Here is a 12,296-nt window from a genome sequence, read left to right as displayed (position 1 = left end):
AAGAATAAGTTTCCATTAATCATTTACACACAGTAGCAATTGCTCGGAGAAGGCACTGGCGACCCACTCCGGTACTCCTGCCTGGAAAATCCCATGGACGGAGGAGCCTGGTAGGCTGCAGTCCATGGGGTCATGAAGAGTCGGACACGACTGAGCGACTTCACTTTCACTTTTCACTTTTATGCATTGGAGAAGGAAATGGCAACCAACTCTAGTGTTCTTACCTGGAGAATCGCAGGGATGGGAGCCTGGTGGGCTGCCATCTATGGGGTCGCAGAGAGTCGGACATGACTGACATGACTTAGCAGCAGCAGCAATTGCTAGTTAAGGGAGAAAAGGACCACCATTTCCCTGGTACTATTTCTCCCACACAATCAGCTCCCAGTAACCTGTCAACTCCCCTCCCATGAAAAGCCCAAGGCGCTCAATGTCCAGCCTGCTCTTTGCATGGTCAGATGGTAGAGCATTCAGTTCTTTAACCATGGTGACCTGTGTACAGAAGGGCACCCTGAACATAATGAGCATGATGAGTCACGTCATGGTTTTACATGGTTTCTCTGTCTCTCGCTGATCCTAATTCACACACCATTGAATTTGACAACTCAGTGTCCTTGTTTTACCAGGATAGATAGATATAAATGAACCACACCTAATTAAGTCAGCCCCTTCATCTTACTCATTTCTTTGTAGAGACCATCATGAAAGTCTAAGAAAGCTGTAAGAATTTTAAACTTTCAGGAAATAAAGAACAATAATGTGACATTCTCAAGAAAATTCAAGTAATTAAACACACACTGAAGATAACGGCCCATTTCCACAAAAGTGGTTAAGTTTCAACATACTTAATTATTCTGCAGTAATATCGTAAGTTAGTGCTGGAGAACTGAAGATATATTTATTCCTCAAATGAATTCTCTCTTCTGTGATCTGCTGTAAGAACTGTCACAAAAGTTGGCCAAATTCACTACAATTGTAAGGATTCTCTCCAATATGAATTTGGCGGGGGTGGGGGGGTGGGGGGGGTGGGGGGGTGGGGGTGGGGTGGGGCGGGGGGTGGTGGAATCTTGAGGAAATATTGTTTTCTTAAACATGTTTCCAAATTCGGTATAGTGTACAGTTTCTGATACACATGAATCACTTCATTATGCCCATGGTTTGACTATTTCATGGAACAGACTACATAATATTCATTACCTGTCCAAGTTTGCTCTCCATATATATCCTCTCTGCTGCTGCTGCTAAGTCGCTTCAGTCGTGTCCGACTCTGTGCGACCCCATAGATGGCAGCCCACCAGGCTCCGCCGTCCCTGGGATTCTGCAGGCAAGAACACTGGAGTTGGTTGCCATTTCCTTCTCCAATGCATGAAAGTGAAAAGTGAAAGGGAAGTCGCTCAGTCGTGTCCGACTCTTCGAGACCCCATGGACTGCAGCCTACCAGGCTCCTCCGTCCATGGGATTTTCCAGGCAAGAGTACTGGAGTGGGGTTCCACAGTTTTGATCTTTGAGTTAAAGCTTCAGTGTGCACATTACTTTTATGTGGTTTCTCAGAAAGACATATATTCTGAAGTCTAGTGTACTCTGAACCCTCCAGAAAGCCCTTGCCCATCCATTTCCAAGACTCCTCTTCACTATGGAGTCCTGTCTAACACTTCAACTCAAGGTGAAAATTTTCCCACTCCCATTGCATTTGAGCATTGCTCCAGAATGTTCCCGAGCTTGGATGTTTGGTAAAATCCTTCCCACAAATATTACATTTGTGTGGTTTAACTGTAGGATATATATTCTTACACACCTAAAGAGTGAGCAGTAGCTGTGAAAACTTCCATAAAGCATAAAGTAAAGTATAAAACTGCCGAAGTGTAAAGTATTTGGTGAATCCTGAGTTTAAGGTAGTACCTAAAGGTCATGCCATATTCTGTACACTGGTAAGGTTCTCTCTAGTATGGATCATCTGATGGCTAGTGCAGTGTGAGCCCCAAGTAAAGGTTTTACACACTCATGTCACTTGTAAGCTTTCTCTCCAGAATGACTTCTTTACTGAATCCTGACTTAGAATTGTTGTCTAAAAGCCGTGACACACTCATTACATTGATATAGTTTCTATCCAGTGTGAATATTCTTAAGAAGCCTAAGGTGTAAACACCTGAGAAAAGCCCAGACACACTGATTGCATTCGGATGGTCTCTCCAGTGCATCACCTGATGTCTTTTGAGGGCTGAATACCACCTGAAGGATTTGTCACACTCTTACATTTGTGTCTCTGCGTTATGAATTCTCTGCTGATGGGAAAGATGAGACCTGTTATTGAAGCCCTGGCCACACACATTATATTTACATGATTTCCTCCTTAAGATTGGAGGGACAGACTGCTCTAAATGTATGGATTCTCACCAGTATGAATTTTCTCATGTTTTGTAAATAACTGAATGCCTTCCAAAAGACTTACCACATGCATAATGTGGGTAAGATTTCCATTCAGAATTAATTATGTGATGGTTAGTTACATCTGAACACAGAACCAAAGCTTTGCTCCACCTACCACATTCGTGAGGTTTCCTCTAGTTTGACTTTTCTGAGGGTCAAAAAGTTGATATACTTTATGACTGAAGGGTTTGTCATATAAATTCCATTTATGTGGTTTCCCTCCTGTATGAACTGCCCAATGATCAGTTGAGGCTGAATATGCACTAGAAGCTTTACCGCATTTCTTTCATTTGTATGCTTTTTATACAGTATTAATTCTTTGATTAATTATAAGGCCTGAACTCTGACTAAAGGCTTTGCTACACTCATTACATCTGCACTAAAATGTTTCCCTTAATTGTTGTATTTGTAACATTTTTCTCCACTATGAATTATCTGGTTTCTTAGATGGTCCTTTCAAGCACTGCCCACATACATCACATTTCTATGCTGTCTCTCCTGAATGAATTGCATGATGTGAGGCTAGCTGTGCAGTAAAATGTTTGTCAGAATGGTTACATTTGTAAGGTTTCTCTCCAGTATGAATTCTCCAATGAACTGTAAGGTTTGCATTCAAAGGCCTTGCCACTGAGATCACATTTATATGGTTTCTCTCCAGTATGAATTCTCTGATGAATTCCAAGGTGTGTGTTTCCAGTAAAGCATCAGCCACACACAACACATTTACACGGTTTCTCTCCAGTATGAATTCTCTGATGAAATGCAAGGTTTGCTGTTTGACTAAAGGCCTTGCCACATAGATCATTTTTATATGGTTTCTCTCCAATGTTTCCAATGAACTGCAAAGACCTGCAACTGAAGACTTTGCCACATAAATTACCTTTCTACACTTTTCCTCCTGTATGAACTGCCTGATGGCAATTTAAGGATGACTGTGCACAAAATGTTTGTCCTAATTTTTATATTTGTAAGGTTTTGCTCCAGTGTGAATTCTCTGATGAATTACAAGGGTTGAATTTCGACTAAAGGCCTGTCCACATACATCACATTTAAATGGCTTCTCTCCGGTGTGAATTCTCCCATGAATTACAAGTTTTGACTTTTGAGTATAGCCACAGCCACATACTTCACATGTATATGGTTTTGCTCCAGTATGAAGGGTCTGATGAACTGTACGCCTTGCTTTTCTACTAAAGGCCTTTCTACACACATCACATTTATATGATTTCTCTCCAGTATGTACTCTCTGATGAACTACAAGCCTTGAATTTACACTAAAGGCCTTGCCACATACATCACATTTATATGGCTTCTCTTCGGTATTAATTCTCTGATTAATTAAAAATATTGACTTCTGAGTATAGCCACAGCCACATACTTCACATGTATATGGTTTCTCTCCAGTATGAACTCTCCAATGAACTACAGGCCTTACATTTACGCTAAAAGCCTTGCCACACACATCACATTTATATGGTTTCTCTCTGGTATGAACTCTCCAATGAATTCCAAGGTGTGACTTTCGAGTAAAGCAATGGGCACATACTTCACACGTATATGGTTTCTCTCCAGTATGAAGGGTCTGATGAACTGTACACCTTGCTTTTCGACTAAAGGCCTTTCCACACACATCACATTTATATGGTTTCTTTCCAGTATGAACTCGCCGATGATGTTGAAGGTGTGTATGCTGTTTAGAGCAGTGGCCACATACATCACATTTATATGGTTTTTCTCCAGTATGATTTCTCTGATGAACTATAAGGGTCGATTTATCATTAAAAGCCTGACAACATATGTTACATTTATATGCTTTTCTTCCTGTATGGATTCTTTGATGTCTAGTGAGTTCTGAGTCCTGAAGAAAAGTTATGTTACACTCATTACAACTGTAAGTGTTTTTCTTGTGTGCTTCCTGGTCTGGTACCAGTTCTGAGGGATGTATAACAGCACTCTCTTGTTTATGAGAATTGCCTTTACGGACACTACGAGTTCTCTGAGGTGGTAAACCTGAGGCCCTACTGTTGATATTCACCACAACCTGACTACATTCAGAAACTGTCCCTTCAGATTCAAGTATCTGCAACTGATCCTGAAAGCTTGATCCATGCCTTTCAACAGGCTTATTTCCTGCATCACTTCTACTATCATGATCTCTTCAATCGGTGAGATTGTTGTTATGGGATATAGACGTTCCTCTGTCATTTCTTTCATCATCTGTCCACAGACACTCAAAATATACATATTTTCCTGTATCTTTCTGAGGAAATAATCTTTGATTTCATGGCTTTTGGCTCTTCCAAACATCACTTTTTGAAAACTTTCTTCTTTACCACTGTTTCCTTTTGCCTGTAGTTTCTTGATCATACGTATTTGAGACACATCTACAAAATATGAAAACCATATGCATTCTATCAATTACAATTCATAAAAATTGTTTCATGCTGAATACATGGTATTGTACCAAAAGGCATATCCATGCTGAACAGAATTATGCATCTTCCCAATGATGATCTTAAAAATATTTGAAACACTAAATGAATAGAACTCTTTAAAAATCAAAGAGCAATCACATGTAATCCAAATTAATTTTAGGGTAGCCTAGCTTCAAAGATCGGAGAAGGCAATGGCACCCCACTCCAGTACTCTTGCCTGGAAAATCCCATGGATAGAGGACCCCGGTGGGCCGCAGTCCATAGGGTCGCTAAGAGTCGGTCAAGACTCAGCGACTTTGCTTTAACTTTTCACTTTCCTGCATTGGAGAAGGCAATGGCAACCCACTCCAGTGTTCTTGCCTGGAGAATCTCAGGGACAGGGGAGCCTCGTGGGCTGCCATCTATGGGGTTGCACAGAGTCGGACATGACTGAAGCGACTTAGCAGCAGCAGCAGCAGCAGCTTCAAAGATACAGTCAGACCATATTATTTTTTTCTAAACTCATGTCAGTTCTCAAAGAAAAGGGTATTTTCACACCATGACTTCTAAACTCATTCTACTTGATAGTAAACACACTGCTGTCTCATAATTGAGGAGAAAATATAGCATACTGTACACACTTTATGCATACTTATACATAAGTACACGGTAAAGAACAGACAGAGCTATGTAGGTGACTTGGTAGTAAAGAATTAGCCTGCCAATGCAGGAGACATAGGATAGGGAGCTTCAGTCCCTAGGTGGGGGAGATTCCTGGAGGAGGAAATGGCAGCCACTGAACTGTTTTTGCCTAAAAAAAATTCCATGGATGACAAGCTTAGCAGGCTACTGTCCATGAGATCACAAAGAGTCAGACAGAACGATCAACTGAAGAAGCATTCATTAACAGGCAATACACTGCAATGGTAAATAATCAAAAGAAGCACTTTAACGAATAATAGAAAACATAAATAGCAGTTGACAACTGTTCAAGAAATTCCCTAAAATAATGGGAAAAAAAAAAAAGAAAACTTTTCTAAATACCTCTTATAAATCTATCAGTACATAGATGTATAGGCATTTTATGACATTGACAAGTGGTTCATGTCAGTTACATTGTGTAATACATGAAGACCATCATCTTTAAATAACAAAATATTAATAAATGAAACATTGTCTACTTAAAGAACAGTCATTCAATAAGCAATTTCCTATCTATACAGTAACTTTAACTTACTCAGTTCATTGGTTCCAAGATACATGTCAAGGAACAAGCTTTGGGGCCTCCCTTCTGGCTCAGAGGTAAAGAATCCACCTGGTAATTAACACAGGACACAAGGGTTCCATCCCTCATCTGGGAAGTTCCCACATACGTTGGAGAAACTAAGCCTGTAGGCCACAACTCCGTGTTCCAGAGTTCGGGAGTCACAACTACTGTGCACAGGCATACAGCCCATACACTGTAACAAGAGAAGGCATTAGAATGAGAAGTCTGTGCACTGCAAGTGGAGAGTAGCCCTTGCTTGCCACAAGTAGCGAAAAGCCCCTGAAGCAACAAAGACCCAGTGCAACCAAAAATAAAAAACATTTTAAAAATGTAATGTATTGGTATGAAGAAAACCAATATTATTTGAAAACTTATTAACCAGAGTCAGAGACAACACTCACAAAAATGAAAAGTAAAATAAAAACATACAAGATGTAAAGTAGACAAAGAGATGTCACAATAAACAAGACAGCAAGTAAATATATTCTTTAAGCAAAAGTAATCTTTCAGGCAAATTCCTTGGTGGTCCAGTCGTTAGGACTATGCACATACACTGGAGGGGGCACAGATTCCATCCAGGAATGGGGAACTAAGATACCACCTGCCACATGGCACAGGGAAAAAACAACAACAACAACAACAAAACCAAAAAACCAGTAACTTCTGACCTTTTCTGTAAAACAGGCAACATTCTATGCCACATAACAGCACTAATAACCTCAATCTTACAAATAAAGGTAGTGGATTCACAGGGTTCCTGTACACAACTCCATGGAACATGAAAGTAAATGAGCAAAAGCAGGACTGACACCGAGACTTACAGATTCAGACATGCTCTGAACCACCAGGGCCCACTTGGGCAGAACAGAGGACAAAAAGTTACAATGAACTCTAGGAGTGTAAAAAGGAAACTTCAGATCAGACACAAGAACTGATGGCTGTGTTACTCAGCCATCCCTCTTGGAAATCATTTCCAAGGTACCAACAAGATATCAACTCAGGTCCTGTCTAAGAGAGGACCTCAATATCCACTGCCCTTGCAGGTTTCCTGAGTTACAATCACAGAAGATCCAAACTACATTCCTGTTACACACACCCCTGAAGGATGTGGCAAAAGAAGTAACAACAGGAACAGCTGAGGGCTCTGAACAGGAAGACAGGTTGAAGGCAGCTCTGTGTAGGATCTGAGACACCAAATGCAATCAAAGAGCTGCTAGTCTTTCCCTTCTTCCAATGAGGTCTCCCAAGTGCAGCAAATAGGAAGAGAAGCAGGCTGGGTCTGAAATAATCTCTGGAGGTGTCAGCGCTCTTCTACACGGACCAAAAAGCAGGCATCCGATGGAATCCAGCACAGAAGGGGGACAAAGAGGAAACAGATCCCTTTGAAACACCTCATCACATGCTTCCCATAGTCAAGCAACAACATTGACAGGAGTCAAATGACAGATTGTTACAGATCATATAAAGACTGCGTTTTGGGACCTCTTTTCTTGGAGGTCCACTTTGCATAAAATCTCTTTTTTTTTTTTTCCTAATTAAATCATTTTCATTGAGAAACAGCCACCTGTAAGTCAGACCTACTTTCTTTCTCCCTAATAAAATGTAATTTTCTGGTAGGAGACTGATGGGCTCCATGTTAAATGTCTAGAATATGTCATCTTCCCCTTTGCATTCCCTGAGATAAGAGACTCATGCGATCCAGTTGAGGAATTTACACCCAACAAAAACAGGGTAAATAGACAGCCATTCTCTAATCTCAGGGAATAATTATGGCAAGGACAAAGAAAGGAAAAAACACTGTTTGTTAAGGGAGACACTACACATGCCCAGAAAGGCTGCCTGGAGTCAAAACTCACAGGATAATTCCAGGCCATAATGAGTGTTGCTCCTCCTAGAAGCCTCCACTTTGAGATCCAACTTGGCTAAGGTATGCATGCACACTCCACGGAGGGTCCTGAGACAAATTAACCCGGGAGAATAAACAAGGTGATTGGCCTGAGGGAAGATGAAGACCTGGAAAACTGTCCTTTGTAAAGAATTTACACTTCCCAAAGGTGTCTCTCTCTCTCTCAGGTTGCCCATGTGCCTTGCCACATGTACTTTTCCTTTCAATAAACTTTTTCCTTTACTCTCTATCTTCTGCCTCATCATCTGAATTTGTTCTTGACTAGGCAGGCCACACTAGGGACCTTAGCCCTAAATGTTGGCTCCTGTGGTCCAGGGGTTAGGAGTCCCGATCTGGGAAATTAAGAACTTGCTTCCAGCTTCTGCTCGCTCCCACTCACTGCTATGAGCATCCCAAATCAATTTCATTGTTCATACCTTTTGTTACTAAAAACACGGATCTTACTTTCCTTAAGCAACCATGAACTGTCCTTTATATTAGCATTTTATAGAATGGTGACCATAAATACCAGTGATAACTTCTAAAAATATTTGCTTCTTATGGAGAGTATCTCAGGGTAGCAGCACACATATTAATAATCCAAAATCTCTTTAGTTTCTCTATGAGAGGAAATTACCAGTAATCAGTGCCTATGTGTGTGCTAAGTCGCTTCAGGCATGTACGACTCTTGGCAAACCCATGGATTGTAGCCTGCCAGCTCCTCCATGGTATTCTCCAGGCAAGAATACTGAAGTGGGTTGCCATTTACTTCTCCAGGGATCTTTCTGATGCAGGGATTGAACTCTCAGTAATCAGTGTAATACAATAAAAGCATTACACAATTTGATGACTCAACTCATGTCTTACTTAGATGAGCAAACAGATGTTTTTACTAGATATTTAATGTTGAATATTTCCCAGTTCATGAGCATCTGAAATTCATTTAGGTTAATTTCTCATAAGTGTTTGATTTGTAAGTGCTTACTTTTTCTTTTTTAAAGCCAACTGAATTAGATCTCACTTACAAACTAACCTCAGCAATATTATCCAAAAACAAAGACACACAGTGAGACATGCATAAATCCAGACACACATATGGACAGACAGAGACCACAGTTTTCTGCTTGAGATTTAAAATGTCTCTTTGACCTTTTTCTTTCCCCTTGGTTTGAAATTCTAATTTGCCCAAGGTTGAGGCCTGAGGGAAAGTGGGTTATGCATCAAGGACTTGGTAAAAGTTGCGTGCTGTGCTAAGCTGCTTCAGTCACGCCTGACCATCTGCGATCCCATGGACTGTATCCCACCAGGCTGCTCTTTCCATAGGACTCTCCAGGCAAGAACACTCTGGTGGGTTGCTATTCCCTCCTCCAGGGGATCTTCCTAACCCAGGGATTAAACCTGGCTTTCCCACATGTGCAGGCACGTTCTGTACCATTAGAGTCATCTGGGATGCCCTGGTAAAGGTTAACTTCAAGCTTTTTTCCTAGGCTAGCTGTCTCAACGAGTTAGTTGCTTTTATCCATATGCAAAAAGAACTGGTTGTGCACATTCAAAGAGAAAAAAAAAAATCATTTTAACCAGCTTTCTCCAGAGTCTAGAGAATATTACAGCTATCCTATGTCAAATAACTTATCTTTCCTTTCTATAGTCATAGTTTTGTAGCTAAAATACAGACCAAATAATGCTCAAGTTGACTGTGAAAACAAGGGCAGATGGGGTGATAAAAATCTTGGGTCTTCCCTCTGGGGAATTGGGGGTCTTAGATTGTTCAGAAGAATCTGAAGGGGTAAAGAAATTTCTAGAGTGGGGGGCAGGAGTGGGGGAAGCTGGGCTCATCCTCCCCCCTGAGAGACAGGGGAATTTAGAAGGGGACCAGCTGATGGAGAGGGAGACAGAAGGGTTGGGAGGGGTTTAAGGACACAACAGGACAAAACATGGAGAGAGAAAGGGCAGTGGGGGACACTACTGGAGCGGTGGGCCGGCTCAATAGAGACCCGACTTAAAAAGTGAGGATTTGATCAGCCAATATATGATTTTGACACTGTAATATGGACAAACATCCTCACTAATCACATAATTATTTTTCCAGTAACTTCTCTAAGACAGTTTTAAGTTCGCTTTCTGTACCTCACGGTAGGAGAGAGGAGGATCCAGCCTCCCATCCAGCAGGGCAGATTCTTATCCTTTCTCAAGGGGTGAGAGTCACAAACATTAAGTAACTTTTAAGGATTCAGTTCATTTCAGTTCAGTCTCTCAGTCGTGTCCGACACTTTGGGATCCCATGAACTGCAGCACGCCAGGCCTCCCTGTCCATCACCAACTCCCAGAGTTCACTCAGACTCACATCCATTGAGTCAGTGATGCCATCTGGCCATCTCATCCTCTGTCGTCCCCTTTTCCTCCTGCCCCTAATCCCTCCCAGCATCAGAGTCTTTTTCCAATGAGCCAACTCTTCACATCAAGTGGCCAAAGTATTGGGATTTCAGCTGTAGCATCAGTCCTTCCAAAGAACATCCAGGGCTGATCTTCTTGAGAATGGACTGGTTGGATCTCCTTGCAGTCCAAGGGACTCTCAAGAGTCTTCTGTAATGCCACAGTTCAAAAGCATCAATTCTTCGACACTCAGCTTTCTTCACAGTCCAACTTTCACATCCATACATGACCACTGGAAAAACCATAGCCTTGACTAGCTAGACCTTTGTTGGCAAAGTAATGTCTCTGCTTTTGAATAGGCTATCTAGGTTGGTCATAACTTTTCTTCCAAGGAGTAAGCGCCTTTTAATTTCATGGCTGCAATCACCATCTGCAGTGATTTTGGAGCCCCCCAAAAATAGTCTGACACAGCTTCCACTGTTTCCCCATCTATTTCCCATGAAGTGATGGGACCAGATGTCATGATCTTTGTTTTCTGAATGTTGAGCTTTAAGCCAACTTTTTCAATCTCCTCTTTCACCTTCATCAAGAGGCTTTTGAGTTCCTCTTTACTTTCTGCCATAAGGGTGGTGTCATCTGCATATCTGAGGTTATTGATATTTCTCCCAGCAATCTTGATTCCAGCTTGTGTTTCTTCCAGTCCAGCGTTTCTCATGATGTACTGAAAGCCCTGTTTAATTTATGGTTCCAATTCTCACACAATCCAGAGAAGATGTCCCATGTATTAGCTAATGAGTAATAAGGTGAATCTTACCATCTGGGAATAAAAATGTCATCAACTTTAATCTCTTGAATCCTAAAGAGTGGCGTTTTGTGTCACAAATCCTGCTCACAGTGCCAATTAATGCCTTGCCAAAAGTTTTCACTTTCGTCTCAGGTTCCAAGGATTTTTTAAGAAAATATGCCACTCATTCTATACAAATAAATATTCCAATATTTATTAGAGAATTACCTAGCTGACTTTCAATATACTAATCCAACCAGTCCATCCTAAAGGAGATCAGTCCTGGGTGTTCATTGGAAGGACTGATGTTGAAGCTGAAGCTCCAGTACTTTGGCCACCTGATGCAAAGAGCTGACTCATTTGAAAAGACCCTGATGCTGGGAAAGATTGAGGGCAGGAGGAGAAGGTGAGGACAGAGGATGGGATGGTTGGATGGAATCACCGACTCAGTGGACATGAGTTTGGGTAAACTCTGGAAGTTGGTGATGGACAGGGCGGCCTGGAGTGCTGCGGTTCATGAGGTCACAAAGAGTTGGACATGACTGAGCAACTGAACTGAACTGAAAAGACAAGGAAATAGAAACAGCAGATACATCACCTGCGGGAGTCCAGCTCCAGCAGCCAGGGATTCAACCTGAAGGGAGGGGCGGTGTCAGCGAGTAACAACACAGCCTCGCAATTTTCTTGGACTGCGTAACTTTATTTCAAGCTTAAGATTCTTTTTATACTTTAACAAAAGCATTAGGTCAGAGGTTTGACATTTTCAATTTCCCCTCACCCAGATTTATTGTCTCCATAAATCATTGTTGCCCTTCAAACAGAGTTTCTGCTCCAGCGGTTCTCTCAGAATAGTGTTTGCTTTAACTCGTGATTACATTGTAACTCGTGCTTAAGTCTGGGCTGCATACCACAAATCTCAGCTTATTTCTTATCTTTCTAAGTCCTGTTTGCCCCTAGTATCCTGAGCTCACTAGCTCTTAAAAAGGGCTTCTAGCTATTAATATCTCTAAAGTTTCTAACCTCTATAAGCTATAGTAAAATATGCTAACATTACAACATTCCTTAAATCTTTAACTTCCAACTATTTTAATTATTCCTAAGCCCTAAATTCAGCAAACTCCTTTGCCATAAACATTTTCCTCACAAATA

This window comes from Bos indicus x Bos taurus, chromosome 18 (genome assembly GCF_003369695.1).
Source record: "Bos indicus x Bos taurus breed Angus x Brahman F1 hybrid chromosome 18, Bos_hybrid_MaternalHap_v2.0, whole genome shotgun sequence".
Taxonomy (NCBI): Eukaryota; Metazoa; Chordata; class Mammalia; order Artiodactyla; family Bovidae; genus Bos; species Bos indicus x Bos taurus.
The sequence above is the reverse complement of the archived record's forward strand: the minus strand, read 5'-3'. Positions refer to the sequence as shown.